Raw genomic sequence first — 27,323 nt, forward strand, 5'->3', positions numbered from 1 at the left:
AATGAATAAATGAATGGGTGAGTGGGTGGGTGGAGCCAAGTCAAAGAACTTGCAGCACCTCTGCATGTGCCCTGCTACCTGTGGCTTTCTAGTTGCCGCTTCTGCCACCTGTAACCCCTCTCATTCCTCTTTCTGTCTGGACAACCTCTAGCTCTCTGCCTGGGCAACCTCTGCCCATTCTCCAAGACTGGAGTGATGCACCTCGTCCTCCAGGAAGCCTTCCCAAGCTCCTAGACCAAGTGATATGACATCCCTTCTCACTGTTTCCCTTTCTCCTTCACCACCACCTCAGCTATCACATGCAACAGTAACCATGGGTGAGTATTGTTGCTCCCATTGTGCAGAGGAGGAAACCAACAGCTCAGAGAAGTTAAGTGACTTACCTAAGATCACACAGCTATTAAGCAGAGAAGGAATCAAAGCCACAAGTGTCTGATTCTAACACACGCGATCTTTCTGGGCGTGTTTTCATTGTCACTGGGATGTTTCTGAGACACATACTGTTCCTTTCTGCCTTGCTTTTTCCATCAGCCAATCAGCATTCACATGCATGAGTTCGTACCAGGCGCAAGGATTATGGGGACCATAAAGAAGTACAAGCCCTGCTACCGCTTCTTGTTTTACAACCTCACACTCCCAGTATTTTCCTTTTTAGTGTATGTCAAAGCATGTAACTACATGGTTATTCATGCGATTGTTTGCTGGAGAGGGTGGGGCCTGTGTCTGTCTTGTTGAATGAATGAATGAATGGGCTCCAAGGTGTTGCTACTCCCATCTTCTTGCCCACCTCTGGGAGGCACCCTTCTGTGCTGGCCAGCCTTGCTGGTTCTGGCGGGAGCTCGTGTCAACATCGTGTTCCCCCACCCCTTTCTCTGCTCTGGCCTTCTCAGCTTCCCACTTAATTGTTTCTAAGCATTTTTGCTTACTTCTTCATGAAGGTATTAGAGGAAAGACAGTTTACCTTCACGGGGGCAGGAGAAGAGGCTCAGAGATAGGCAAGTGCATGCTGGCTACACTTCTCTGCCAGCCTCCCTGCTTGCCACTCCTGCCTGGGCTTTTTGGAGAGGATAATTTTCCTCTCTGCTCAACATCAAAAGCCCGAGAGTTATTTACACACAGTGCAGTTTTGCTAGAAACTTGGGAGAAGATGCCGCTCTCCTTTCCCATTTTGCTGCATAATGACGTGTAAGTGTAACACGCACTTCAAATTTACTCCTTATCGCCCCCAGTCAGAAAATACAATTTATTTAAGTCTAGACTGTCAGGCCAGAGCTCGCTGCTTCTCCAGACCTGCCATTCTCCCAGGCGCTTCTCTGCTCTCCTGGTAAGTGCTGACAGCCTCGTCGTGGGTGGCAGGGCTGGATTTGCAGGGCTGCTGAGTCTAGAATTGCCTTTAGTTGGATTGCTTCGTAAGAATTAATAGTGCACATTTCGAACCTGGATCTCCATGAGTGGCAGGGGCAAGGGTGGTAATGGGGGAGCCTGAGATAAAGAAGGGCCCCGTGACCATCATTTTCATTGTTCACACTGGTGCTGTGCGTTACACTTCACAGACGGCACGTGTAGCAGCTTCAATTTCTCAGTGGCCCCATGAAATTGGAGGGAAGGAAACTAACAGTTCCTGAGCCTCTACTCTGTGCTGGCCCCTTCTTGGCATTTTCATAGGAGTTAATCTCATTCCTAATTATGGTCCCAACTACCCTGATGGGGAGGCATCTTATTACCACATGCCCATTTTACAGTTGGGAAGACTGAGACTTAGCAAAGAGGTAGGTAGTAGAGCTGGAACTCATGGGTGTGACTTTATCACCAAGGAAGGAACACTGGGATTCTGAGCCAGACAGTAAGGCACTGAAGCAGCTTGCTCATTATTTGTCAAGTCGCTGGCCTTGAACGCAGCATTTGCTTTTCCAAGTTCCAGTTTCCTCATCTGCAAATTGAGCAAGGTAATCTTGCCGTGTGATTGTAATGCCTATATGAGAGAATGCGAGTGGGTTTGTTTGGAAAATTACATAATAGACATCTGTACGAGTTATGAATCCATACGAGGTCCTTCTCAGCAGAAAAGAGACAAGTTATTTGGGTTATGGGGGGAGGTCACTCATAAACTGAAGAATGTGGGTGGGGTTGAGGGGTCCTGTCCTCTCTGCTTGTGTCCCGATAATACCAAACCTGTCTTGAAGTAGTTACAGGGGATGGAAACCACCATGTGCCGCTGACTGCTTATGCCTTGAGAATGTTAAGCCTGTTGCTGAAAGCCCAGGGCAACCAATGAGATTACTGGGGCCATGGAGTTCTGTAGGACAGGGAGATGCTTTGCTGCCTACAAGCCACTTTGAAATCTACACTTGGACTCCAACAACTGAATTGTAACCAGTTAACGGTAGAGAGGACAGCCACCGCCAGTCTGAAGTGGGCACATTCTAGCCTGTTATTTTCCTTTTTGGTAGTGTCTTTGTCTGGTTTTGGTATCAAGGTGATGATGGCTTCACAGAATGACTTTGGGAGTGTTCCCTCCTCTTCAATTTTTTGGAAGAGTTTGAGAAGAATCGGCATAAGTTCTTTGTAGAATTCCCCAGTGAAGCTGTCTGGTCCTGGACTTTTGTTTGCAGGGATTATTTTATTTTATTTTATTTTTTATTTTTAATTTTATTACAGATTCTATTTCACGTCTAGTGATTGGTCTGTTCAAATTATCTATTTCTTCTTGATTCAGTTTTGGTGGGCTGTATATTTCTAGAAACTCGTCCATTTCTTCCAGGTTATCCAATTTGTTGGCATATAATTGTTCATAGTTGGCACGTTCTAAATTAAAGAATCCCGGATGTGGGGATGGGGAGAGGGTCTCACTGCCTTCCAGTAACTCTTAGAGTAGCTCTGATGTCACAGACTGGCTTCACTGTCCTCTCTGGAGCACCATTCAACATTTTATCTGTTGTCACTAAATTCTGTAGCAGCCCTATGAGTTTGGTATTATCACCCCCATCTTACAGATTAGGAAGCTGAGGCCCAGAGAGGCTGAACCAGGTCACAGAGCTGGTAAATAGAGATTCAAGGGTAGAAGTCATCTTTGCCTAACTGCATCGTCTGTGCTCTTTACCCCCTGTTCCTCGTAGCTACAGCTCACACCCATACCCCCTCCCAACCTGCTCGGTTCCTGATGGATGAAGCTGGTGCCTGGCTAACATTAGGGCTCCTGCACTTGGTAGTGGGGCAGGTGTATCTCAGAGTCAGGGGAATCTTGGGAAAATCCAGGTGCCAAAAATCTTCTCGCCCAAATGTCTCATTTTGCTCAGAGAGGTGAAGTGTCCTGCCCCAGGTCACACTACTAGTTTGGGGATGGAGCTGAGATCCGACCTGGGCTTGGGGCTGTGCTCTTCCTCTGACGTCTTCTGTTTGCACATGCCAGGGGTTGGAGGTCATGGTTAAGACCCTCTTCCCCGGGCACTGCATCCGGGAATAAGAAAGACTGTCAATTTATGCTGGCCTGGGTGCCAGCCTCCAGGCTCAGTGTGATCTGCTGGGGCATCCTGCCTTAAGGAGTCTGGGAAATGCAAAGTGCAGGCCTTGCTGGCAAAGGTTAGGAACGGCAGATACCCATGAAGACACAGTTTTCTGGTCCAATTAGTAGTGCAAACAACATTTCTACACCATGTACCTACTTAAGAAAATAAATGAGGTATAAGCTCCTTTAAGGACAGTTGAAATATCCACCTACCAGCACACAACTGGGCCTGCAAGCTTCAAACCTTCCAATCCTTCATTAATGCTGACCTTTAGGACTTCTCCTAGGCAGTGGGTTCCTTGTCTCTTCTTGCTTATTACACTTGAAGAAAGTGAAATTGTATTGCTCCAAAAAGCCTCTGAAACTCGGCTTTTTCTCCCCCTGAGCGGAATGAACCTTCCTCCCAATGAATTGCTGAAATTTCTCATTAGGATATTTTCAAAATAACGGACATACTAAAGCTAACGGTTTAGTTTCGTTTGCTCTGTTTTTCTCTAGCAAACTCCTCCAACACGTTTCACACACTGGGAAGTGAGACAGTCTGTCAAATGGGTTACCAGGCTTCCAAGAAGCAAAATGAAGCTGCCTTCTGCTTTCTGAAGTTACAACGAACCCTGTTTGAAAATTAAATGTGGCAGAGGGATGTGCGTGTGAGGAGGCTGCCGTAGGTGGTCAGCTCTTTGAAGGCAAGAGTTGCATCTCATTAAGAAATCTGCTTGCTTATATATCTCTTCTTACAAAAGGAATTTCTGACCACCTATCACGTTCCAAGGACTGTTGCATGACTGTGCTTTTCCCCATAATGAGATTGAGAAAGCGATTTCAACAAATAGCCATGAAAGCACCCCAGTGTGTCTGTCACGGTCCTTGGGAATGAAGGAGATGAGGGGAAAGTGGCTCCTTGACAACCACTTGTCCCCACTTCCCAATCAAGAGGCCACACACAGTCTCTTTTAGGACATCATAAATATCATTCTTCTTCAGGCTCCTTTTCAGAAGGGAAAGAAGAATGTACAGTCACTGGGCATTTACCAAGAGGCACGTACTATGCTGATTGCTTTATATACATTCTATCTTTTAAGGCTCACAAAGCCCTCTGACGTAGGTGTTATCCTCCCCAATTTGCAGATGAGAAAATTGAGGCTCTACGAGGCTAAATACCTTATCCAAGGTCCTACAGCTAGAGAGCAGTTCGCCTGACTTTTCCTTTATATGTATGGGTCGCTCAAAGAACCCTTCACATTATTTGAGCATTTGTTATGGTAACTGTGAACCCCTCCTTTGGGCTCCTGCATCCATCTGCCAGGATGTGAGATTTGTTGTGCCAGTTTCACTAAGAAGACTTCCTGCCTCCTCCCTCCAAGCCTGAAGCACAGCCTGGGCCTTTTCTGCTGGGCAACTGTCCAGAGAGCTTTAGACCGCAAGGGAAGAGATGTGTGGGCCCCACGTGAAAGAAAAGAGCATCAGGTGATTGCAAATCTGTCTGTCAGCTGGGGAAACAGCACGGAGGGGAGCAACGGGTGACTCTGAGTGCTCTCCTTCAAGTCACACATCTTGTGAGCAAATGTTCTCTTGGAGGATGGCTCACAGAGGCCGAGGGGCAACTTGAAGGCACCTGGAGGGTCGTTTGAAATAGCAGACCCCCCACCGATGAATCCCTCCTGACACCTCATGTGGGCATCCCCAGTTGGGCCCAACTTGGGGTTATGGAGTGGGATGTGGGGAGCTAGAAGCCTTTCAAGTTGGACCACAGCTTGGCAGGTGGGGGGAGGGGAGTGTGGGAGTGATGGAAGTTTCCAAGGGTACTCAAGGATGGGTTGGTTGCTCTTTCTGCTGGGGTCCTCCACTGTCTGTCTCCTGTGGGCAGTAGGGGCTGTGTCATTTTCATCTCTGGATTCCCAGTGCCTGGCCCTGTAGCTGGCACACAGTAGGCACTTCATGGGCAGGTGTCTGGGTGCAAGAAAAAAGTCAAGCATAGACTTGGAAACCAGGCAGCCCCAGCTTCCAATGCTGGTTCTGCCCTGATTTGGGGAAGGTATTTCATCTTTTTGAATCTTGACCCTTCATCCTGGAAATGCCAGTAAGAGTAGCTTCCAATAGAATTGTTGTAAAGATCAAAAAGTCATCTGTGGATCTGGAAGTGCTTCGTAGAAAAACAACTTTCAGCCAAGGCAGAGAATATTTCTGTTTGTGGTCTGTATCATGCCTAAGCCCTGAAGGAGCAGAGGAAGTGAGAGCTGTTATTTGCCTGTAGAAATGGAATCTGAGATGTCGTTCCATCTGGGACCACATTCGTGGCTCATCCATTCATTTGCTTAGCGAACATCTACAGAACATCTCTGGTGTTCTATCACCGCCCCAGGCGTTGGGGATGCAGAGATGAATCAACTCTCTAGGGACCACCTAGCAGGGAGGGTGGCCCTGCAGAATGATCCTGGGAGGTGCCAAGCGCTGTGGGAGAGCACGGAAGGATGCTGCCTGGTGGGCAGGGATGGGGGGATGGTGGAGGGCTGATACAGAATTCTCTCTAGGGACAGGCTGCTGACACCAGTGGTATTCAGCAGGTTGAGACAGATCCCTTAGGCTGGCTCCTGGTCTTAGTAGGCCATGCTGATGTCAGGAAAGCCAGTGGTGCCTGCTGAGCCCTGCCTACCAGCCCATCACTCCAGCTCTCTTCTGCTTCCTCCCCCTGCCTCCCCCTGCCCCTCCCATCCCACACCCAGGCAGACAGCGATGAGCTCTACTAAGAGGCAGGCAGGATTTGTGGAAGAACACAGACTTTGGAGTCAGATTATCCTGGCTGAATACCTACTGAGTGCCAGACACTGTGAACAATGAATAGTGGAGCTTAGCTGTCAGCTAGCTGATAATCACTGAGACACACACGCAGTGACTAAGAGGAGTTGGCATCTGGTTCTCTCCAAGGAAACCAGTGTCAGTCTCAGAGGATCCACCCCCCCCCCACCCCCCCTCTACATACACAACCCTCCAAAGCCTGGCTCTCTGATCTACCCACTGCCAGCAGGTCACCAAGCCCAACCTAGGGATATAGGGCCAAGGCAAGTGAGTTAAGAAAAAGAGCATGTTTCTAGCCAGCCAAGGCTGACTGCAAAGACCATTCCCTTGGCTGTTGTCAGATGTGGGAAGCAGGACCCAGGATGGGTTCTCTGCCTTCAAGGAGGGCAGAAGCTCAGGAAAAGTGAAGGAGAAAGAGCGGACACAAACTGTCCACAGCCTGTCACTGTGTTCCTCTGCTGCCCCCATTCCCTCCTTCTAACCCTGCTGGCATGATTCTTGCTGCCCAGTCTCTGCCAGTTTCCGGGCAGAGCCCACTGGAGCTGGGGTGTGTTCAAGGCGCAGCCACCCACATGCGCTGGGATGTAGCCCCGAGTTCTGCCACATCTGGCTCTTCCGGGGTGCAGAGCCCCACAGTGGGGCACATCTTAGTCTACGTTCTGATTCCTCACGGGATAATGGACATGAAGTGCCTGGCTAATATTAGCTCAGATAATTATTACCGGTAGGGATTCTGCACCTGAGTTCTGAAATCTCAGCTCCTACACGATGTGATTTCTGGGTTCCTCGTCCTGTTACAAGTTCTTTTTACAGTTGCTTGCCTGATCCTGTGACTACAGCCCTGTGCCCACTTCTAAGTGCTGCCTGCTGGACTTACAGGAATATGTGCCCACTTGGTTTTCCTGTGACCATGCCCAGATCCCTTCTGGAACATTCCTTGGGTATTCCTCTATATGAAGTTTGTATCAGCCTGGCTGGATATTTTTGCTCAGCTGAACTTCACCTTTCCCCCAACTTCCCAGCACCTATCCCAGGGGCTTGGGCGGGCTTCCCATCCCACTGTGAGTGTTTCATACCTGCGTGATCCACCCTGAGATAAGACATGTGTCATTCCTTGCACCTGCCTCACTACGCACCTTGTAGGAATCGCCCTTATTTGAGGAGGTATGGGATGGGGGAGGGAAAAGGTGGGAATCAGAAATGTGTTCTATTGTGTTTCTGGTTAATTTCATTATTTTGCAGGGCTGCACGGAAAACAATGCGTGGCTGAAAACCAAATCATGGTTTATGATGTTTACAGAAGAAAAGCAGATGTTCCAATTAATGCCAGGGCTGAAAATAATCCCACGGCAGGCCGATTCTAAAAGCTGATCAAGAAAAGGTCAAATAGGTAACTACCCACATGGCATGAAAATCCTCATACCACTTTCTTAATGATCTCATGTTTTCTCATTAAAAACATATTTCGGCTTCTCCAGGCACTGCTCAGAGAATGTCATCGTCTTCTAGTTCTTCCCCATGGCTGGTCTTGGAGGTGGAGTAGCATGTAATTTCAGTAGCAAAGCTTGCATTATGAATGTTCAAAGGCATCGCAGATTCACAAGCTCAGAGGGCTTTTGGTTGTTTAATCAGATTGCTTTCCCGAGTGTGGAATTAAAATCCAGCTGGCAGATACACAGCATGCACAACACCACTCTCATTCCTGGGTCCATAGCAGACATAACTAATGGATCACAGCACTCTTTCGCACTGAGTCTCACAGCTTTTTTTTTCTTCAACCCAGTAAGTCTGGCTGCCACTGTTGGAGTTGGCAAGTGAGTTGAATCCTATTTGCCCTACTTGTGCTGGAAGAATATAAGTTCTGCTGATGGTGCCAGTGTTTCTGTAATTAAGAGACTGCCTGATGGCTGGGGAAGGTTTGAGCAGGGCAATTTGAGGGCCACAGTTTTGGGGATTTAGGCAGAAGGGACTCTAGTTGGTGACAGAAGCAGAGGTAGGACTTTGTATATTAAAAAAGATCGCTTAGACTTGCCCCCTGCACTCTGGTGGAGCAAGCATAAGCTTTGGAACCAAATACCAATTTTGCCATTTACGAGCTTTTAACATTAGGCTAATATTTTTTGACCATCCCTATCTTTTTCTGTCTCAGATTGGTGGACTAGACTCCCAGGTGACTGTAATTTTCATGCTACCACATTTTCTTGACGTAGGATCAAAAGATCAAAGGACTTGAGATGATTAGGGGTTTTCAGAATGAAAGACAAGGACTTTTAGTTCATTCAACATCTAATGAGCAAATACCACGTGCGGAATGCTCTATGAGGTCCTGAGGATACAAAGATAAGCAAGACATGGACACTCCCCTCGGCTGTCGGGGTAGAAATGGAGAAAAAACGACTTTAAATCATCAAGGAGACGGAGCAGCTGTAAGACCATCACTGATTCCCACACATCAGTTTACAGAATACAGCTCTTGAGGGACAACGCACATGAAGAAAGGTCCACTTGTGGAGTATTTGTTCTAACCCTTCGCTCCTGTTGAGCTTGTGTGCATTTTCAGAGGGCCGGTTTTCAGCTACTGATTTTACATCAGCATGACCCATCCCGGCCTTTCCCATCGTCTCCACACTCACCCACCAAGCCTATCTCATCTCCTCACCTCCAAATCAGAGCCTGGACTAGGATGAGGCAGGTGAGGTGCCTAGGGCACAAAATTTAAGGAGGCACTCGGAGTGAGCACTGGGGCTCACTTCCAGGGGCTGAGAGTGAGCTCCTCCTTAACTTTTGTACTCCAGGTGCCTCGCTTGCCTCACTCTTGTCTGGGGCCTGCTCCAGACAAAGTCAGATGAAGGCAGGATGAAAGACATGAATGATGACAGTGGCAGGACAACGTGTTCTCACAAGCTTGCAAAATGAATACTATCGTCCCATTTACAGATGAAGAAACTGAGGCTTAGAGAGGGTGAGTTACCTGCAGAGGCATCACAGAGAAGTGAAAGATCACAGGCTTTTTTTTTTTAACTAAGACAGATCCAAGTGGGGATCCCAGCTCTATCGGTCCTGAGCCATGTGACCTTGGGCCAGTGACTTATTTTCGCTGACCTTCTGATTCCTCCACCTGAAGAATGGGGATAATAATACCTCTCAGGGTCAGATGGGAATGAAGTTCAGGCACTTTCAGCTTCTGGTTCCATGACTCTGGTTTCCCATGTGTCAAGTGGACTGGCCACACCTGCCTCACAGAGATGCCCTGGGGACCAAATGAAATGATGTACCGACCAGAGTGAGGTCTGAAGAGCTGTTCGAAGGATCAAATGGGAGTTCCTTAATAGGCTTTTCTGTCTTTCTAGCTTTGTCAACTGTCTGTTCTTCCGGGGTGCGAGGGAGGTAACCATGTGTTGGTGAGTACCTTTAGAGGTCCCTGGTAATAGCTTCAGATCGTCTCTAGAGGGATAATTGACGCGGAATGCCTGCTACGTGTCAGATGCCACGCCAGGTGCTTAAATCCACGATCCCATTCAAACCTCCCAGCAACCCTGCTAGTATTCCCATTGTTAGAGAAGAAGAAACAGAATCCATGAGAGGCAAAACAACTCACCCAAGGTCATGCAGCAAGTCAGAGGCAGAGCCAGGAGCTCCACCCATTTGTCTGATTAAGAAACCAGGGCTTTCTTCATCCCACTATGCAACAGGGACAAAAAGAAATCCAGGCTAATTTTTCTCTGCAATGGAGCAAAACCTAGGCTCTGCACCTGAGCGTGTTGTAACAGGTTTGAATGTAAATTAGACTCCTTGCAAGTCAGGGCGTGGAACTTCGTGCATGCCCACTGTTTCCTAGGCATGGCAGAGCGATGGCTTGAGGCTCACCAGGATGGCCTGGGGGTGTCACTGATTAACAATATGAGTCTCTGCTACGTCCCCAAAATTCAACTGAAATTCTACAGCTCTGCTCCACCAAACCAGAAAATTGAGGGGGGCAGGTCAGCAGCTCTCTGTAGGTTTAAGTCCTATAGGTTCTATCTGGAAAATATCCAGTTAATTTCCTCCTCTCCACCCCTGTAAACTTCAAGGAGAGCTGTCAGCTGCCACCACTGCAAGTCTCTGCAGGGGTGAGCATCCTCTAGGCTACCATACTCCTTGCATCCGCCCTAGTTCCAGGGACTTAGCAGGAAACCGTTGAATGCCAACTAAATTAATGCTTCTATTTATTTGTCTATTTTTGCCCCATCCCCAAACTCTGAGACTATGTCTCACCTATTTATCCAAGCGTTCTATGCAGAGCCTAGCTTAGCATAGGTACTCAGTAGAAGTTTGAATGATTAACTTAAAAGAGAATGACTGAAAGAATAATGGTGCAATTCCTCTTACCAAGAAAAGAAATTTGCACACAACGTAGCTGATCAAAAACTGTATAAAGCGAGGATTCCTTGTGGCTTCCCCCATGAGCCAGTTTCCTTCAAAGCAGGAACTTCGGCAAGTGGCCAAGACCTCTGCCTGACCTCACGGCTCCAGGGTGGATGGGCTGGGGAGAGATTTGGTGAGGAGGACATCAGGCTTCCTTTTATCAATGTCAGCAGCCAGTTTCCCTGTCTTCTGACAACAAAGAAGGAATAGCTGGAGGAAGTGGGGGTATTGAAAATGGAAAAGAGCAGATTTAAGGAGTATCATGACAGCTCTCTGTAAATATTTGAGGGGATATCATTTGGAAGAGAGAGTAGACATTCTGTACTGCCATGGAGAATAGTGCCAAGATCTGGGTTGGACATAGGGAAAGAACTTAACAATTAAAACGTGACAGTAATCTTTCCGGGAAGATGGACATATTCTATATCATAAGGGTATGGGTTACACAAGTGTATCTATTTGTCAAAACGATACAGGTGGGCTTCCCTGGTAGCACAGTGGTTAAGAATCCACCTGCCAATGCAGGCAACACGAGTTCGATCTGTGGTTCGGGAAGATCCCACATGCTGTGGAGCAACGAAGCCCGTGCGTCGCAACTACTAAGTGTGCGCTCTACAGCCTGTAAGCCACAACTACTGAGCCCATGTGCTGCAACTACTGAAGCCCACATGCCTAGAGCCTGTGCTCCCCAACAAGAGAAGCCACAGCAAAGAGAAGCCCGCGCACCATAATGAAGAGTAGCCCCTGCTCACCGCAACTAGAGAAAGCCCGCGCACAGTAATGAAGACCCAACACAGCCAATAAATAAAAATAAAATAAATAAATAAATTTATTTTAAAAAAAGATACAGGTAAGATCAGTGCATTTCAACATACATAAATTTTACAACAACAAAAGGAGGTGTTAAACCATCATCATTGTCCGTAGGTGAGGATAGGGGTGAGTAGAGGTGCAGAGGAAACAAGAATGTCAAAATGTTAATATTGTTTGGTCTGGATGTAGGCACATGGGGTTCATATACTATCTTGTTTACTTTGTATGTGTTTAAAACTTTTTCATAGTTAAAAGCTGATCTATGTTAATTATTGAACGGAGATGAATCTAACGGGCTATGCTGGGAGACAGTGAGCTCCCTGTCACTAGAAGTATTTATGCATCCTCAACACCCCCACCCCCCAGGGACCTGGGCGATTGGAGGGTATCCCAGGAGCAGGAGCCTGAACCAGAGAACCGGGGTCAGGATCCTCACCCTTCCCCTCCTGAGTTGGGGGGACTGGCAAGCCTGTCCTGTACTGGCTGAGGGTCTGGAGAAGAGCTGGATCCTCCAGAGCCAGAACTGGAGCCAGAGACCCTCATTCCAGACCGTGGGAGATGCTGGGGCTGGAGGCGGGGCAGATACCCATGGTGTCTAGGACAGTCGCTAGACTTGGGGGAGGGGCATGCAGTGAGGAAAGGATCCAAGTGAAGATGAGGAACTGCAGGTTTGGAAAGCAGTCTGAGTTTTCAGGCTCTGAGCCATATGCCGCTGCTTACTGGCTGTGTGAACCTGAGCGAGGCGTGCAACCTCTATGAGCCTCAGTTTTCTCATCTGGAAAATGGGAGGTCAGGCCTACCTCATAGGATTAAAAGAGCTTGGGTGCCTGGCATCTAGACAGCCATGCTCATTAGGGTTATTACTACTTATAAGGGTGAGATGAGCCCAAGTAAAGACAGGCTCTTGTGGGGAGAAAGGGATGGGCTTGAAGGCCTGTTCCATTCACCAGCTACCACACGGGAGGCCACATTTTAGCGATGGCTAAGGGAGGGGTGTCTGAACGGGTCAGCCTGGCTTAAAAGGCAGGAAAAGAAATCTACAAGAACTCTTCCACTGATAACATTCCAGGATTCTAGATGGATCTCAAGCAATTTCCAGGAGTAACTGCTGAGGCCCTCCACACCCCAGTTCATTGCCATTGCTGTAGAGGTGCCGGGTGCTGGAGAGCTGTCTGCCCGTGTTGCCAGGACACAGTCTCCCCTTGGCAGCCCCCACAGACCCCAGACCCACTTGGCTGTAGCTATGACCCTAGCCCATCCCGATTGAGCCTGGAGTCACACACAGTGAACCCCACAGGGCAGGAAAGCACCTTCATTCCTCTACCTCCAGCTGCTGGCAACAGTGGGGGTGTAATAAATGGGTTCCAGGTAAAAACAAACAAACAGATGCTTGCGCTAAGTGCGGAGACAGGTGCCTTAGGCAGACCTGCTCACTCCGGGGCTTGTGTCCCTAGGGGAAGCTGTGAGGATGGGGGGAGAGTCTGTCCTCCCCCAGCTGGGCCCACGGACCCCCAAGGGGCCGACGGGCAGCCACTGCTGGCAGGCGGTGCTCCTGGCAGACGGCAGGAGCCTCTTCATTTCCAGGAGCGGCTTGGAGCCTCGGCGCGGTCACCCACTGAACACACCATACATCAGATGCCTAATGGTGCATTTTAGAACGTAAGTGGTAACCACCAAACGGGACCCAGGAAAGCAATTAGAGCCAGATGCACAGCAGGGAGGGAAAAAATTGAGCAGCGCCTCAGAGGAAATGGGTCCTGATGCAATCATCCCGAGACAGGAGAAACATCTCTCAAGCACCTATGGGCCAGGGGAGTCCATTTCATTTAAAATCAGCGCCCTTTACAGAGGGCTGGGCCGGATGGACTAAGCCCATCCGGCCCAGCCCTGACCACAGCATCCTGAACTGCTCTGTGAGCCCCTCCTGGCCACTTATCCGGGTTTGCATTCAACAAAACATTTTTGCACACCTACTCTCTGGCACGAGGTTAGGTACCAGGGCATTGAAACACAAGGGCTCAGACTCAAACTGTCTGGTTTCGAATGCTGGCTCTGTTCCAACCTGGGAGTTAGTTAATTTCCCTTCCTCAATTCTTCTTTGTAATACCCTCCACCTTGCAGTGCTGTCATGCAGTTAAACGAGAATATGGGGAAAGTGTTTAGAACAGCAGTGAATACATCCCCAGTGGTCTCTGCCCTCCTGGGGATGAACTATGACATTCCAGTGGAGGGAGGGGACCGTGGGCCAGATCCCCTGTGTCCAGCTTGGGGACTGCACTCAATAAGTATTCAGGGGATTTTATCTGAACTGAGCAGAGTCTATGCACACACCTGCACAGACGTGTACACACTTGTATACACACATGTGTGTGCATACACACACACACGTCACCTAGAGCCCCCAGTAGAGATCCATTGCTTGGCAGGTAGGTGGAGTTTTCCACACCCCTTTGTGGAGAGGCAGCTATTCCTGGGTTCTGACTTTATGCAGGCATCTTGGTTCCAGGGCTTTCTCGTTTCTGGACCTGGAGTTCCCCATTCTTCAGAGCTTGGCTCTGCATTAAAGATTTTTAAAAAAATTGTACGCTGTCCTGCATGTCTGTGTGCGTGGAGTGGAAGATGGGTCTGAGCTGGCTCAGTCCATTGACGATGGAACAAGAAATCATGGCTGGCATTATAATTTTATTTGCTCGTGCCCTACCTTGTTTCACAAGGTTTTTGAGGCCAATTATAATACAGAGATGAACAAGGTAAGGTTCCTAACCTCTAGACTCTCTAATCCCTTTGGGAGGGGACAGAAATGTAAACAAATAGCTATTACAAGTGATGAGTTAGAGGGCTGGGATAGGGAGGGTGGGAAGGAGTCGAGGGAGGGAGGTGATATGGGGAAATATGTTCAAATACAGCTGACTCATTTTGTTGTACAGCAGAAACTGGCACAACAGCGTAAAGCAATAATATTCCAATAGAGAGCTTAAAAAAAAAAGAAAAAATAACAACAACAAGAAATAGCTATAACAGACAATAGCAGAAGGAAGGATGCGGTACCTGGAGGAGTCAGTCAAATATACTGGGGATACTCAGAGTGGGGCCGAGTGACCGGTTATGAGCTGAGGGACTGAAAAGGCTTTGTGAGAGGGATGGATGTGCACTGGGGCTGGCTGGAGGAGGAGAATCTTAGGACACCCGATGTGGGGAAGGGCAGAGGGAACAGCATGAGCTGAGGCACAGAGGCATAGGGAGGTGTATGGGGCTCTCTGGGAGCAGGGAGCATGCTGGTGGGGCTGGAGGGAAGGCTGTGGGGGAAGGAAGTGAAGATGAGATGGGAAAGGTGGTTTGGGCCAGATGGTGAAGACCTTGATGCTGGGTTAAGGTCAAGCATTGTGTGAGAAAGTTTACACAGTTATGTATTTATGTGTTATTATACCCCTTTTAGAGATGGAAAACTTAGACTCTGGGAGGTTACAAGATATTCTACCATACACAAATTATTATCCCTAAATCAGCCCTTTAAGTCCATAAGCAGGGCCAGGATTCAAACTCAGATCCATGGTCCCTAAGTCCCCACGGTCCCAAGAATAAAACACTGTTGCCATGAGGCATTCGGAAAACAGTGAGAGACTTGGGGAAATACAAAGGCCAGGTAAGGTCTGTATTGACCTCTCAGGTTAGGCATTGGAGTGAAGATAAAGAGCCACCCTGGCCCCCATCACTACCACCAAAGGGAAAGAAAGACGAAAGGACCGAGAAGCTGAATGAAGATTAAAAGTGGAAGAGCAGGGACTTCCCTGGTGGTGCAATGGTTGAGAATCCGCCTGCCAATGCAGGGGACACAGGTTCAAACCCTGGTCTGGGAAGATCCCACATGCCTCGGAGCCACTAAGCCCGTGTGCCACAACTACTGAGCCCTTGTGCCACAACTACTGAGCCCTTGTGCCACAACTAGTGAAGCTTGCATGCCTAGGGCCCGTGCTCCACAATGAAGGGTAGCCCCTGCTCACTGCAATTAGAGAAAGCCCATGTGCGGCAACGAAGACCCAATGCAGCCAATAAATAAATAAATAAATAAATAAATAAATAAAATTAAAAAAAATGGTCCACATCAAACACACAAATAAACAAAAAAACAAACAAAAAAATGTGGAAGAGCAGAGAGAAAGCAATGCAAGGCCTGTGAGAAGGCTCTGGGATGGAGGACAGGGGAAGATGCTAGAAAAGAATCGCACCCTCCATCCACAGTAGGAGTCCCAGTTTTCAGACTGTCTCAGCTCATTTGACAGAAGAGGGAGCTGGGGTGCAGGGAGAGGAACCCCAACTTCTGCCTCTGTGCTTGATTGACTCATGGACTCATTCATTTGTACAGCCCATATCCAATCTCCTCTACACCTGGCACTAAGCAGTATAGGGTTGCCAGTGATATAGACGCCAAGGGAACATATATCACTATTAAGTGCATAATGCCTTAGGTACTTACAGGCAATGTCTCCTTTATTTCTCCAAGCAACTCATTGTGGAAGGTGTTAGATTCCCATTTTACATATAAGAAAACTGAGCTCCGAAAGGTTCAGTCAGGTGTCCAAGGTAGAGTGGGATTGACACTCAGGTCAGTGGAATACCAAAGTTCATTCCTTTCTACTGGAGCATGCTGTCCCCCTGCTATCATTTCTGCCTTCAAGGGCTTAACAACCAGGGTGGTTATAACATTTATGCCCCAAGGAGGGCACCTTTAAGAGTGAAAGGTGGGTGCACTCTTAGCAATTAATTACACCAGGACAACAGGCAGAACCTGGCATCGTCCCGGGGAAACTGGGATGTATGGTCACCCTGTACTAAAGGTGCATTAGTATTTATATTTGCACGGAGCTTTGAAGCTTTCCAACGCATTTTCCCACTTTCAGCCATGCCTTATTCATGTGGTGAAATGAGAAAAGTGTCCCAGATAACTGAAACTCATCCTTCTAAACATGACGTTTTAAGAATCTGGATGATTCTGGATGGTGAACTTTGAAATGCAGACCAGGTTTTCCTGCTTGAGGAAAGGGCGTACCACTGTGTTGTCCCCTACACTGGCCTGGCTCTCCCACTTAGCTAGGGAGAGCCCCTGTGGCCTGTGGGACTCAGGGCAGAGCTCTGAGAAGTGGGACAGCAGTGCCTTTCCTGCCCCAAGACAAGGGCAGGCACCAAAGCTTGCTTTATAAGAATGTTGGATTCTCAGACCCTAGTAGGTCTGTATTGGGCTTTCATAGAAACTCAAAACCAGCATCAACTAAATCAGAGACTTAGGAGAGCAGAGAAATGTCAATGCAAAGAAGTTGAGAAGGCCCTGGGGTTGGGGGAGAGGAGCTCTTTGAGCTCAATGAGTTCAGTCTCTTCATGTTACAGATGAAGAGAAGGAAAATGACTTGCCCAGAGTCACATTGCTAATTAGTGGCAAAAATGGGACTGGAATCCAGGTTTCCTGACTCCCAGGCTTGAGTTCATTCTGCTGAACCCTGCTGCCCTCATGAGCACCCTCTTCTTTCCTCCCCAACTCCTTTGGGAAGTGCCCCAGACATGCTCCATTCTCTCATGCCTCCATGGCTTTGCACCTGCTGTTCCACCTGCCTAGCACACCCTTCCTGGGAGTACCCTGCCTGGTAAACTCCTTCCTCTTTCAAGAGGAAGTGGAAGCATCCCATCTGGCAGTCTTACCTGAATCACTGGACCTTGTTTGTGGGTTAACTTTTGGTATCTATTATACTGTGAAATGTATGTATCTGCCTCTTTTGATTCCAGGCTCCCAGAGGGCAAAGATTCCTTCTTGTTCATTTTTGTATCCCAGCACCCCGCACAGGGCTGGGATAGAGTAAGCTTTCCATCAATGTTATTGCATTAAATTGAAATGCCCTTGGGGGGAAGGCAGTTATGACAGGAGAGACTGCCTGGCAAGGGGCAAAAGATGGAGGCCAGGGAGGAGAAGATAGGTGCCAACAGCTGATTCCTCCAATCACCACGGGGCCAAGGGTGATCCTGTGCGGAGAAGTGGTTTACAACAGGCCTGAGAGTGTGGGGAGGGGGCAACGGGGGCTGGTAGCCCCAGAGACTGCTCACCCCTGCATCTGCCTGTTGGAGTCAGTCTCTGGAAAAGTACCAGTGAATTAAAGCCCAGTAAAAAAGTCAATTAAGTCCAAACTCGTTTATGCCTTAAGCTCCCCCAGGTCAATGAGCCAGCGTGCAAGCTGGGCCGATATTTCTCCATCTCTTTCCACGTCTACATTGGTCTCCAGTGAAGCAACCGTGACACGTTTTATTTCAGCCATAAATGGGGCAGATAGACTGAAAGCAAAGTGATGGCTGCTGTGGGGCGGGGAGGCTCTTTGGATCCCACCCAAGAGACTCCTGTCAGCGGGCGTGATGTCCACGTCCCGACCTTGGGCTTGGATGGGGTACTGGCGGTCCAAGCTCTTCATGTGCATTCCCGTGTGCGTGTGTGTTTGCCTACATGTACTGGGGGTGTGTATGCCTGTAGGTGTGTGTGCCCTGTTGTTTGCTGCATAGATACGTGCAGTTTGCACATTTGTGGGTTGATTCATCCATTTATTTCATGCATATTTATTGAGCACCTACTGTGTGCCAGACACTGTACTTGCCTCTGGGGTTTTCACCGTGAAAAAGATACTCTCAGCCCCTACCGTTATGCAGTCCAGAGGTCCAGAGGGGAAGACAGACAGCAAAACAAGTAATAACAGCAAAGTGCATTGAATGTTATGTGGGTGCAGGCGTGCACACGCATGCTTGAATATCTGAGTGTGTGCAGGCCTGGGAATCAAGGTACCTGGGTGCCTCAGTGAAGTGGGGTGTGGGGGGGAAGGGAAAGACAAGAAGAGAGAATTGAAGTTGTCAGGGGCACCAGAATCAGAACAAGGGAGGTAATACCTAAAGAATGTGTACAACCCATGGCCTCCCCACTTCCTCTCATTTCCCTTTGAGCTCATCTGACCTCTACTCAATCACAGGAACCCTCAGAGGCCCAGTGGCTGACCCTCATTTCTGGGGGGATGGAGAAACCCTGGGTTAGGCTGATGGGGACGTGGATTCTATTCCCAGTCCTGCTGCTCAGTAGGAAGTCCGTTGTGAAGGGGGACTTGGAGTTAGGAGTCCTGAGCACATAGTAGCTGTATAACCTTGGGCATGTCTCTTAGTCTCTCTGAGTCTCAGATTCCTTATCTGTGGAAGTGAGAATACCGTCTCTGTTAACCATCACAAGATTGCTGTGACAGGCCACCATCCTACAGCATCCATACAAAAGTGGGATGTCGCTACCATTGATAATAGTTATGGTTCCTACCACGGCCAAGCCACCTCTCACTGGGCCTTTCTGAACCAAGACTCCAGTAGCGCCTGAAAATGTCTGCATAGCATTTTCAAAGTATTTTCCAGAAAACACTATTTCTAGGAGATGCTTAAAGGAAGAAAACAAACAAAACAAAAAAACCCTGCTGTGGTCAAATAGGTTAGAAAATGCTGGGCTAAACATAGTTAAACAAGTTTATTTCTTGGAGGCCTTCTCAGAGCCTTTAACATAGCAACCTAAATTGTGAATCTCCAAGAGCAGACATAGTAAACACCATTTCTGTGCTACATGGGATCCCTCCGGAGGCTAGGACTTAAGGGTATATTTGGGAGTGACTTCAGGAAGCCCTAGTAGGGAGCTGCGGAAGTGAGGCAGGGAAGGGCAGCCTGCCGTATATGGTAAACTTGGAGCCAGTTCCTGCTGTGCTGCCTGAGACTTAGCCCTGCAGGGGACTGCCTAGAGACTCCTAGAGTTCAAAAATACACTGCAGGGTTATGACACGGGCATGGGGAGGGAGCTGGCCATTCCTCTGTTCGCTCCTGTTTACCATTGGTTGAGAGCTGCTCCTGGTGTGTCAAAACCCCAAACTTCCCTCCTGACCCTGGCTCAGGCCTGGGATATCCCTGTGCCCAGAGACTACTCTCAGGCAGAACGTCACAGGTGTTTGCAGGAAGTGCCTGATAGCAGGACAAGAGAGTACAGAGACCATGTGGACAGAGCACTGACAGCATCTCCACAAATTCCTTACTTGGCTTGACCTCCAAGTCTATGTTTGGATCCATGCCCACCATATGGGATTCTGGTTCCATAGACCTCTCTGCAATGGACACTGGCTGACATGATAACATACAAAATCCCTCCACGGACTGGTCCTAATCTATTTTTCCAAGCTTATGCATTTCTACTCCCTTTGAGCCTAAAACATAGGCTATATGGATTTTTACTATAGCAGGAGAGGAATAGGGTGGGCTAAGTGAATACCAATATCTCTTCTAATTTGGACTTTCCTGGGACAATTTAGAACTCCTTTGCATGAATGTATGTTGGATACACCTCCTGGAATAGGGCCTGGCCTTCACGCTAGGGCAGAGGCACCAAGCAATGCAGGGGATGGAAGCTCCTGGAAGGTGGTGACCCAAGGTATCTGGCACTAAGAAAGCCAGAATTCTTATTGAGAGAAGCCAAGATTGAGGCAGAGAAGCTAAGATTGAGGCTGGTAAGCCACAGTCAAGCTTTGGGTACAAAAAGTCAGTGAGAAACAATGGCTGGGTCAAAACGGGCCAGAATATGCCAGAATGTTCCAGAATGTTCCTTATATGAGACACTAGCTCAGGGGCTGCCCTTGTGTCTTAAGGAGCCACAAACAGAATGTCAGAGCTGGAGGTACAGAGCCCTGGGGATCATCTAACCCCAAACACTTGTTTTAAAGAATAAGGAAAATTGAGGACCAGAGCGGTGAAGGGACTTCCTCAAGGTCACCCAGCAATTTAGAAGAATAGCCTGATCAGAATGCATGTTTCTTGCTCACTAGTCAGCCCTTCATTTTGGATTCCTTGACTAATAGGGGTCCTTCTTGCCAAGAATTTGACCATCGCCTCTGGGTTCTCTGACCAGAAAGAAACCCTATGCAATTTCCCTTTGCTTAAGCCCTTCCTTGCTCAGACTGGGACACCGAGGGACCCTCACTTCTCCTCCACCTTTCATCTCAGCCCGTGTATTCCCTGGAGGGTTCCCTGCCACCTCAGGTAGTAAAAGCATTTGCGGTTTTAAACATGTCAGCAAGTTTTGCCAGGCAGGGTAAGGGAGCAGGAATGCTCATGTCTCCATCTGGAGATTACGTTCATACACTACCTTGAACTGACATTTTAAAAATTGCACATTTTAATTGGCTGCTTTTCAGTCTCCAAGCCCAGGATCATATAGTATTTAGTAAGTGGGACAGTGGAGTTTGTTGGTGAGACGCCCTTGGCTGGGTTGCAAGGAGTGCTGGCTTAGGAGTCAGAAGTCCTGGGATCTTTACGGGGATATGTGTATAAAAACAGATGATTGAACTTGGTGTACCCCCCAAAAAATAATAAATAAATAACTAAAAAAAAAAAAAGAAGTCCTGGGATCTAGTTGCCAGGTATCTGACCTTGGGCAGGTTATGTCTCATGTCTGGGCCTCACTCTCCTTATATGGAAAATGAAGAGTTAGGTCTTGACAATCCCCACGGCTCCCTCCAGCTCTACCCTTCTGTGGCTTTTGGACTGCCAGAGTCCCCCAGATTTCTTGCCTTCTTCCTGTCATCCATGTCCTGAATGCCGGGGCTGCCAGCAACATCATTTCTCTTCTGACGCTGGAACTTACGTGTTTTTGCTGCCTACTTGGTAGCTACCTGGGTCTTACCTTCTAGACCTCTCAGCCCGTGTCCAACCTCTGCTCCAACTGGAGTTAAATATGATGAGAATGGAGCTGTTTCATTTCAAGTCCCTTCCCCCCAAATCCATCCTTTCTCCGATGTCCAAAATAAGCTTTCTTGGGAAAATCACTGAGTCTGTCCTATCCTTGACTCCATGAACCATAGGTTGCTAAACATCAACTTCTTTTAGCTCACCCAGTGTTTAATTGGTGACTGTAGGGGCAATACTGTTCTGGGCAGAACTCCCACATCCCTTTCCTTGATGTTGTCTCCCAGTACTTCAGTGACTGCCCTGGGCAGGTGTCCATAATCTCTCACCTGGGCTATTAGAGACCCCCTGTCCCCCAGCCCTGTTCCCTTCTGGTTTTGATGCTGCCAAAGCCCCCTTCATTCCCTGCAGCAGCCTGTCTCCACTGCAGTCCCCACAGACTGGCCCCTGGTCTCAAGGACACACATCCAGACATCCTCACAAGGGCCTGTCTTGAAGAGTGTCTGCACAGCTCCCCTCGCATCTTGGCCCAGAGTGAGAAGGCTGAATGCTTGAGTAAGCATGAAACTTGGAGGCAGGAAGACACGAGTGTTGGCCCTGGACTTACCACTATCTACTGTGTTCTTATGCTGTCCTTTTACTTTACGGAGACTCAGTTCTCCTGTGTGCAAAATGAGACAAATGAGTCCTGCTCTGCCTACGTGCCAGGGTGAAGCTTAGTGAAAGAAGTCAGACAGAGAAAGACAAATACTCTATGTTTTCACTTATATGTGGAACTCCAAAAATAAAACAAGTGACGGTATATAACAAAAAAGAAGCAGACAGAGATATGGAGAGCTATAGAGAACAAACTAGTGGCTACTAGTTGGGAGAGGGAAAGGGAGGGGCAAGACGGGGTATGAGATTAAGGGCAGAAACTACTATGCACAAAATAAATAAGCAACAAGGATATATTGTACAGCACAGGGACTATAAGTCATTATTTTGTAATAACTTTAAAAGGAATATAACTTACAAAAATACTGAGTAACTATGTTGTGTACCTGAAACTCATATCATATTGAAAATCAACTGTGGTTCATAAATAAGCAAATCAACAAATAAATAAACCTCCCAGGTGACTCCTGATGCTTAAGGATCATTGGCTGATTTTTATTATATCGGAAATCCCTTTACCTCCTTGAGCCCACTAAGCATGCTCTGAAAGTGATGCTATTTACCTCCTGGCTGATGAGTTTGCCTCCCACTTTCTAACTCCGGGATGTTTTCTGAGTTTGTCCAAGAAGCATCACAGTGTAGTGGAAAAGGCAGGGGCTTGGAATTAGACCGATATTTCAATCCCAGCTCTGCTACTGGTCATCTAAGTGACTTTAGGTGGATGCCTAGCTCCCTGTCTCTTCACTCTTCTCCTCTCTATAATGGGGTTCATAGCCATTATCTCAGGGTTATGATGAAGGTGATAGGAGATAAACTTACAGGCTCACAAAAAACTAGTTCCTCCACCCAAGGGGTACGAGACGTGCCTTGGTTTGTTTAAGGTGGATGTCACCCCACATGGCATGTTTGAACTGAGACCCACGTGGGACCTGATTCTGCGAACCTGGCAGCAGCTGAAAACTTTGGCTGAACTCCCCAAAGCCCAAGCCCTATCCTGAGTGAGACCCACTGCTCTTTGCCTGTGCAAGACTATTAAAGTTTAATTAGCAACTCTGTGTGTGATGCATTATTAAAGCCATGCTGGACTGGCTGTTAAATTCAGCCAGGCCTGCCCCCAGTGAGTGGGGCCGGCTCCCCTGGCGTGGGGGCCAGGTGGTGAGGCAGAGCCAGAAGACCCCATGACAGGGTGGGACAGCCGTCACTCTGGATGGGAGCTGCAAAGCTTAAGTGATCAGCACAGTGGCCTCGTGTGAAGCTCTGTGGTTCTAGATATCTGTGGCTGAGCTTGGCAATGGCTCTGAGTTGCAGCTTTTCATCTGCGAAGAAAGAGAGTCCGCCTGTCTCCCTCATGAGACTGGGACTCCCCTTGGACAGAGCTTTGCCTCTCTCACCTGACTGGCATTTTCTAGGGTGGGGTTGTGTCTCTTCCATCAGATTGGAACTTCCGTTAGGGCAGGACTGTTCTCTCTGCATTAGACTAGGAGGGTTCCTGGGCAGGGCTATTTCTCTGCCATCAGACTTGAGGGCCCCCTCCCCGAGGGCAAAGCCTGCTTGCTGGCCTCTGTCATAGAGGCTCTAGAACCCCCACCCCTTTCCCCAGACCTGAAGAACCTGCTGCCCTGGGGGCTCTGCCCTTTGCTTTGTAAGCACTTAAAAACAGAAGGCAAACAGCTTTCTTTTACAGGTTGTTGGCTTTTAAGTAAAGATAGTTAAAATAATTTATATCTTGCTCAAGGGGAAAACGAGAGAGAGGAAGGAGGGGTAGGTTTTCCTGGCAAGGAAAAGCAGCATAAAATGTCCTGCTAAGTGCTCACTCAGCGGCCCTACTCCTTCAAGCGCAGAGCAAACACCCGTGATTAAAGCGAAGCGCTGGGGATGGGCTAGCGCTGGAGCTGTGACTTCAGATTTGACCCTTGGGGGCTGCAGTTGGGCTTCTCAGAAGATGAGGGCCAGAGATGCAGGACTGGGTTCTCAGGCAAGGAGAAGAGGGTGCTTGCGGGGGTGGTGGTGGTACAATTCCCATTACTTGGGCTTCAACTTCTGTTCCCTGATTTATATGCTGAGCTTTAGGGCAGGAGCTGGACTAGGAGGTAAGGACCTTGGTTTCTCCCAGCTACTATCTGTGTTACCTGGATAATCCCTCACTCTCACTAAGCCTTAGCCTTCAATGACCTTGAGGTCCTTCGTAACCCTAATATTCTAGACTCCTCAAGCTAAGTATCTCTCTTAAGCATCCTCTCAGCCTCCTGAGCTTTTCTTTAACACAGTCTGTAATTACACAGGGTGTCCCTGAAACCTGGAAACATAGGTGATTATATATCACGTCAACAAGGACATCTTCAGTCTGTTAAAAAATAAAATGGTACCTATGTTTCCAGACCTTATTGGCATACATCTTTTTTGTGTAAGAGTATTTGATAAATATCTATCTCCTCCATTGGATTGTAACCCCATAAGGACAAGGACCAGGAGTTTGCTCCCTGTGGCCTGCCCTGTACTCTGAGCAGTGTTTGCCATGTACTGAGAACTCAGTAAGTATCAGTTAAATGAATTCATAAATAAGTGAATGGCAAGGCGTATCTTGGGAATGGGGAGGGCAATGGCATAAAGTGAGAACTCAAAAAGTGGGCTTGCGGAGAACATGCTAGGATGCTTGGGATGCCCGCCTGCTTCACCAGGCCCTCCATGGTGTCTAGAGGTAGAATGTCCACCCAGAGGATTGGGTTGTGATAAAAGAGACAAAGGTGGGGAGCTGAGAGCCAGCACGCGGAGATGAACCCACTCATCACTCAGCATCTTCTGAACATTTATACACCCATTGTTTGTCTTTAAAGGATAAGCCGGACTTCCCTGGTGGCGCAGTGGTTAAGAATCTGCCTGCCAATGCAGGGGACATGGGGTTCGATCCCTGATCCAGAAAGATCCCACATGCAGCAGAGCAACTAAGCCTGTGCACCACAACTACTGAGCCTGTGCTCTACAGCCCTCGAGCCACAGCTACTGAGCCCAGATCCTGCAGTTACTGAAGCCCGTGTGCCTAGAGCCCGAGCTCCGCAACAAGAGAAGCCACCGCAATGAGAAGCCCGTGCACCGCAACGAAGAGTAGCCCCTAATTGCCGCAACTAGAGAAAGCCCGTGTGTAGCAGCGAAGACCCAACACAACCAATAAATAAATAAATAAATAAATAAGAAGAAAAAGATAAAGGATAAGCCAAATCCTTTGATAAAGGATTAGACTCCTGCCCAGAGAATGTGGACTCATGACAGGTCAATCCATGTCCAGCCTGGTGTCCTCAAAGACATAGAGCAGGCTGTCTCTCTGGATAGGACAGAGGACACAAGCGAGGCTGGGACTCTCTTGGGGTCTTTGTCATGTTGCTCCTCTTGCCTGGAATGTCCAGCCCACCCCCCTTTCCTGGTCCACTTGGTTCCATCATCTCTCAAGACTCAGTTCAGTGACCACACCGTCTCTCTCTACTCAGGTAAAACTGACCATCCCTCCTTTGGGCCTTGCTGGAAAAATAGATATTATCGATATTTTATCATGCATCTGAACGCACGAGCAATAAACCATTTATTATGGATTCAGCCGTGTTTCCAGATTTGGTGCCCACCATGTATGTGCATTTGGTAGGTGGTGAGCCCCTTGAGCTGTGGGTGTGGCCAGTTTGGGGTGTCTGGCTCCCCTCACCCTGGGTGTGCAGGTCACTGTCTAGGCTCCTGAAGGTTAGGACAAGGTGTCTTTCTGAACCCTGGAATATAGGTGCCTCTCCTTCCTTTTCCACATATAAACTGGAAAGCTCAATAAGGGCTTGGTGGTGGGCTGCTTGGTAGTGGGCTGAGGGAAGAATGCATGCTGTCTAGGGGGACCCAAAGGAGGAGGAGGAAATGATATGTTCTGCGTATTCCATGTGACTCCAAGGCCTGCCAGCATACTCTCTGGTGGCAGTCAACAGCTGTGAGAGCAGTGCAGGTGGGTTGTTTAGACCTCCAAGCCTTTCCTAGTTCGTGTGTGCTCACTAGGCAGGAAAAGCTTTGCTTTGAAATATAGACACCTCAGCCAGATGACATTTAATTTTTCCATGCCATGTAGCATGAGGAATCTTAGTTCCCTGACCAGGGATTGAACCTGTGCTCTTGGCAGTGAAAGTGTGGAGTCCTAACCACTGGACCACCAGGGAGTTCCCTAGGTGACATTTAGAGACAGCTACAGGTTGGACTAAGGTCCCTTGCTTTCTATGAGGCTATCAACTGCCTATTTTGTCTGGGTATATGTCCAGTAGTGGGATTGCTGGGTCATATGGTAACTCTATTTTCAGTTTTTCAAGGAACCTCCATACTGTTCTCCACAGAGGCTGTATCAATTTACATTCCCACCAACAGTGCAAGAGAGTTCCCTTTTCTCCACACCCTCTCCAGCATTTACTGTTTGTTCAACTGCCTATTTTGAATAGTAATAATCTCATGATGAAAAGTAATTCTTATACCTTTTAAAATATTTAACATATCACTTAAAAAGTATAATTTATTGAAAACTTACTATGTGCCAGGCACTGTGATGGTTGTTTTTGCTTTTCATATATTCTCTGTATGTCTCCAAATGACCCAGTTAGGAAAACTATGTTGATCCCATTTTTGGAAGGACAGAGAATCATCACAAAAGTCCAACAACGTGCCCGAGGTCACAGAGCCAGTGAACACTTAACTCCGGACTGCTGGCTCCACAGACAGACTGTATCTTTTTCCTAGTCTATACTACCTCATCTTTTGCCATTTGCCTAGCAACAGAGAAAATAGTTTCCATAGCAACAATAGTAAAATCAGTGTTGGTATTTGGATAATCTGAGTTTTAAAAAACCCCCTTAAACTCTGTATAAGCTACATTCCACATCTGGGAAAGCATATAAAAGACACAATTCTAACTGTGGAAAAGATTTGTGCAAAAAGAAATGTCCCAATGCATTAGTTATAATGTTAAAAAAATAGCAACAAGAACTGCGCAACAGCAAGGGAACAATTAAATGCTGTGTGGTGCTGTTATTCAGTGTCGCGTACACGGTCTGGTGCAGTGTGGTCCCACTTAATGCCCATCTCTCTCTGTTTCTGCAAACTGCTCCCATTTTCTGGGAGCTGATTACTCCTGGGGAGTAATTGTCATTTTATGTGACCCTGTTCTCTTGGTTCACGTGGTTGGTCCCAGGTGGGCACCTGACTCAAGCTGGGCCAATCAGTTCCTTTCCTAGAATTTTTTAGGATGTTTGGATAGAGTTGCATTCCTCTTTGGGAATATGAAGTGAACTGTGACATCAGGCATATGGGTTGATTTCTTCCTTTGCTTTTCCCAGTCCTAGAAGGTGGTGACTGCTTCTTGCAGTTACTCATCCCTGGGTTCCCCAAGTACCCTGCATTTGCCCCTTCAGCCCTT

General features: G+C 48.0%; 1 protein-coding gene across 2 annotated transcripts in view; it reads right to left on the minus strand.

The window, feature by feature from the left end:
• Window positions 1–27,323, minus strand: part of ASIC2 (acid sensing ion channel subunit 2) — a 1,082,326-nt gene that overhangs the window by 80,931 nt on the left and 974,072 nt on the right. The window lies entirely within an intron of this gene.

Source organism: Hippopotamus amphibius, chromosome 17 (assembly GCF_030028045.1).
Source record: "Hippopotamus amphibius kiboko isolate mHipAmp2 chromosome 17, mHipAmp2.hap2, whole genome shotgun sequence".
In the NCBI taxonomy this organism is placed as follows: Eukaryota; Metazoa; Chordata; class Mammalia; order Artiodactyla; family Hippopotamidae; genus Hippopotamus; species Hippopotamus amphibius.